Below are 5,388 nucleotides of genomic sequence, written 5' to 3' on the forward strand. Positions count from 1 at the left end.
TGTTATTTCTAGAGTGAGTAGTATAGGCACCTCTATTTTAATTACCTATTTTCCTAGAAGGTTCTTCTTTCTATTTTTTATTTCTTTTATCTTGTATTGCATTATTAGATCTACTACTTTCTACATAGGTTATTCCTCTACTTCTTTAAAATCTACAAGCTCTACCTCTTTGTCTCTAATCATGTTTCTTGTCCAATCTTTCTTAATCATTTAGAGTGTACTAATATACTTATTCTACACCATCCATTTTAACATAGTTGATCTTAGCTTAAATATATGTCCTCAAACTAATTAGGTATCTAGTTGCTTCTTCAACTTCATCATCAACATGTCCATATCTAATATCCAATTTGTAAAATTCTTGAGTATATTCCTTAACAATCATGTCATTTTGTCTTAGATTCTAAATTCTTCTCAATGGGTTGAATTACAAATCATTAGGAAGGAACTTTTTCTTCATGTTTCCAATCATCTTTTCCAATGTCTTGATCTTTAATTTTCATATTTTTCATCTTTAATTCTTCAAGTGATCCAACCAAAGCAAAGCATGACCCTTCAAATTTGTGACTTCTACCTTCACCTTCTTATTATTCAGAGTTCTTTTATACTTAAAGTATTTATCAATCTTAGAGACGCAATCCAAAATTACATTAGTTTCAAGTCTTCCATCACAGAAAGAAATTTCCACAATAGTTCTATAATTTTCTCTTGACAAAAATCTAAGTAGTCTTTCCTCATCTTGTTCCACCTAAGGTTCAGGCTTAGGATTATGTTCTGCTTCTTCATCATCACTCACATCCTAAATATGTGCACCTTTTATTTGGCCTATCTAAATAGCTTCAAGTCTCATTTTAATCTACCTCAACATGCCCATTATATAATTATCTACATTTCCTCTACCTTGAATGATTTTGATGATAATTTTTGCAAGTTATAGGTTAGATTTTAGATCTTCCACCCTACAACCAATCCAATTAAGATTCTCCATGATCTAATTCACAAGAAAGCACCCAATATATGATACCACCAAATGCAAGGGATGTAATGAGGCATAAGTGGGATAAGAACAACTTAAACCTACTAGCACCCTTCTTAGAGTACACATGGAAGCCAAACATAAAATTTTAGTAAAGTGACCAAAGAATTCATAGATATATTGATTGATTTGATAAGATAACAACTAACATTCTCAACTATGAGGACTTTTGAGTTATGACCTTATACAAAGAATTAGAACATCAAATTTCAAATGTATAGTCTTTTTCTACCCTCTACGAATCATGCTACTTCATTCTATCCTTATGTCTACTTTCCAATATTACATAGCTAACTAGACCTCAAGAACTATAATATAGGTCTAGTCTTGGAGATATAAACCATAACCCATGCAATGTCCATAAATTCTTTACATTATCATATTGATAGGTTCACACACTAGTTGGGAATTGACTCCCAACTGAGAAAGACACATTGTCATTATAGGAAACCAAGCAAATAGAAACAAGATGCCATTCAGGATAAAATCAATAGGAAATAGGTACTAGAAAGAATGATACAAAAATCATAAAATACGACAAACCAAAAAAAAAAATTCTTAAGGCAAGGACTAGAAATATGCTCTAAAAAACATGCAAGCTGCATATAGCACAAGACTTGATGTAGAAACAACTACACTGTGAACAATAATTAAATATAAAAAATAAGAAATATTTTTAGTTGATGTGACATTTCTCATTGGCCCAAGATGTTTTTGCATCACATTGAAAATCCTCATCAGGTGAACATGTTTTACTAGATAATGGAGGATAATCCACCTTTTATGGGCACATGTTTCCACATGGTGTAGGTTATAGTTTAGCTTCTCCTTATTCTTTCATTTTTTTTTTGCTCCTTTATAAGGAGTCCTATTATTTACTTTTTAATTAATCAATGTAATTTATAATGATACATTGATGTTAAATATTAAAAAAATGTCATTCTTTCCCTTAATGCAAATATCTTTCCATTCATGTGGAATGTATCTTGGTCTTTCATTTTATTTTTGCAAGTGTTTTAGGGCCACATAAAGCTCTAACATTATATTGGAGATCTTAGGGTTTGTAGACCCATTCTTAAGAATATGAATCTTAGCTTGATCTAATTATAGGTGTATAATATTGCAATTTGGGCATCATCACTATATTTTGGAGATTATTTTGATCAAAATTGAGGAAAAAATATTTAGCACGCTAAGTTGTACAACTTGATCTTTCCCTCTACAATATGATTTGGTTAAAATAAAAATATCCAAGTTTTAAATTTAATTATTTTCACAAATTTTAATCATTTTGTGGAAAACAAATATTTGGTCAATGTCCTTTGCATTGCATTTATTTGTAAAGAAGTTTAAGTGCTAGCACAAAACATCATAATCTTGGCACATTTCTTTTATGATTGACTATAACACATTGTATGTAGAAGAGTTTTTTATAACTACAATCCAAATGTATAACTAAATACACAATATATACATTAATCTAGGGACACCACTAGGGAATCTATACTAATCTTAATGACAATTATTAACCACTAAAAAAATCCTAAAACTGAAGTGGAGATTTTATTCTTCAAGCTCCTAATTTTACCCTTATTTATGACACATTATATTATGAAAGTTTTTAAAAACAATACTTTGGTGACGAGTTGAAAGTCACTTTACATGAAACCAATGAAGGAATTTGTGGGTCACATTTGAGTAGCTTAAACATAGTGATAAAACTCCCTAGGATTAGATTTTTTTTCCAAAAATGGAAAATGATTCTATTGAATTTATCAAAGTGTATAATAAGTGTCAATTTTATAGAAACTTAATTCATGTACCATCTCAAGAACTACACCTAGTGACCACATCTCATCCCTTCTATTAAAGAGATTCTACTTGATTTCAATGATTTATCCAACATCTTCCAATAGTCATAATTATATCATAATAGAAACATAATATTCTAATGAATGGGTTGAATTCATACCACTTTATAACACAAATTTCTATGTTCAAATTAAACCAATTAATTTGTATATATGGTATTCCTTTCACCATCTTGATAGATACTACAAAGAACTTTCAAGAAAAAATAAATTGATTAGTTGTGTGACAAGATTTATATCATTCTTTTCCAAAAAAAAAGATCCATATCATTCACCACTCCTTTCCACATATCATTCTTCACTAAGATAAGTTGACACCTTTTTTAGTTTTGTACAAGCATTTGAAGTTGTAATTATGAGGAAAGAACATAATGATATTGAAATGTTTATTAGTAGTTTGGAGGTCTCGTTATTTTATAGATACAACCTTTTGGATGTAAAATAGTGTGCAAAAAACTATAAACCTAAATGTAGATTTTTCTAAAGTTTCAAAGGATGAATCAGAGGCATAAGAATATTTTTCTCATCTACATAGTTGATGCTATGGTGTAGACAAAAATGTATAAATGAAGCTATTTGATGTTAATAAATTTAATTACTTAGTTGTGGGTTTAAGTGTATTCATTATGTCTTTAGCCTTCTCAATGGGTTCATACTAATGGATCTCACTAATAACTAGTCCCTCCTTCATAGACTCAAAATTTTCATGTAAACCTTGTTCCTATGCCATACATTCAGACCTCATGTTTCCCAAATCTCCAAATACATATATATGTACAAATGTGGGTTTCTTCTCTAATATCTTATTTAGTTCTTTCAACAAAGATATTGTTCTAAGAAGATTATCCCTTTCCATGAGTTCTTTCGTGATTTTTTTGCTTTATCTTTCTCCAAAAAATTTCATTTGGGGTCCTCTTAAACAACTTGTCTTCTAAGGACCTATAACTTAGCATATAGATCAGTGGTATTAGTAGTAGTAGCATTTGATGTTGTTGTCTCACTAAGATCTATTAGGTTTCTTTCAATGAAAAGGACATGTTCTACATGAGATCCAATGAGTTGGGAGTTTGTTTATTTCTCATGTCTATCCATAATTATTGAACCAAATCTTGAGATTTGATATATTCCACATGTGAGACTTCTTTTTCTTCACACATTTCTTCTATTGAAAAGAATTGTCCAAAAAATTACCCAGGATACCAACATTGTTAGAGTTAGAACTTTAAGAGGAAAACCCCTTTTTTTTCTACATTTCCAAGCATGACTATTATTCCATACCATTCTATTACCCTTGGGTAAATTAGTTTGTATTGGAACATCATGGTGTACCATTATGTATGCTCTCATGTTTTTTCTCTTGTTAACCATTAAGATGTTGATGAAATACAAAAATTAAAACACTAGTTAAGAAACCTTGTATTGGTGTTTTAAAACTACAAGCCTTAAAGAAAAATCAGAATATAGAATGAAAATGGATTCCTAGGGGTTAGTTGTTTCCCATGCTCAGCAAGAAATCATTCAGATTTGGACCAACTTAACAAACGATAAAGGGCTTTCTACACTTTAGGCTCTGCAAGACCAAGTCAGGTGTACCTAAGGATTAGAATTCCTATTTATTGGTTTTTCTTCTATAGTGTTCATCCCTTATAGCAAAAAATGGTCAAAAATCTTCTAGAAAATCTAAACGACTTGTTGATTTATAATAGTCGACTATAAATTAAAAGAAAGTTATTAAACAAGGTGAATGAACAACATGTAATTCTCTGTTACAAACTCTTAGTTAATTTATTTTTATTAGAGTGTGGATTATGCAACCAAATGGTTGTATCATTTGCACCTTAATTAATGGTCTGTGCCTTATCCATTTCTATACAGAGTCACATCAATAAACCTTGACCTATTTAATTGACTTGTAATTAGATTTATTGGTTTTTAACCCTAAATCCCACTCTTATGATATCCCTCCCATACACTTAGAAACCTTATCAATTCAAAAAATAAATTACTTAATTGTTTGAATTATAAGCAAAAATGAACTAACATACAACCTATCCAAGTTGCACTAAATTGAAAGAACTTTTCTCATTCAATCTCAAAGTTAAAAATATATGAAAAAGGAGATAGAAATTTAGAGAGACGTATACTCAAAAATTTCTCTTGTATTTATGTTCCTTGAAAATAATACATTACTGATATAAAACTCACAGTAACTCAGAATTTGACAAATTTTTCATTCAATAATCATTATGTTCCTAGAATAAAAAATTTGAGACAACATATGATTGACATAAATATTGGATCGACTGTAAATAGCATAAGCACTAAAATAGTACATAACTTAGACCCTCACTCAACATCTTGGAAATCCTTTTATAGACAAGGATTGCAACAAGCTCTATATGGGAGGACACTTGTAAAAAATTGATTCAAAATCAAATACAAAGATATTTAATATATTTTTTCTTTACAAACATTATTTGT

This window comes from Cupressus sempervirens, chromosome 3 (genome assembly GCF_028749045.1).
Source record: "Cupressus sempervirens isolate cs-2001-9-10 chromosome 3, ASM2874904v1, whole genome shotgun sequence".
In the NCBI taxonomy this organism is placed as follows: Eukaryota; Viridiplantae; Streptophyta; class Pinopsida; order Cupressales; family Cupressaceae; genus Cupressus; species Cupressus sempervirens.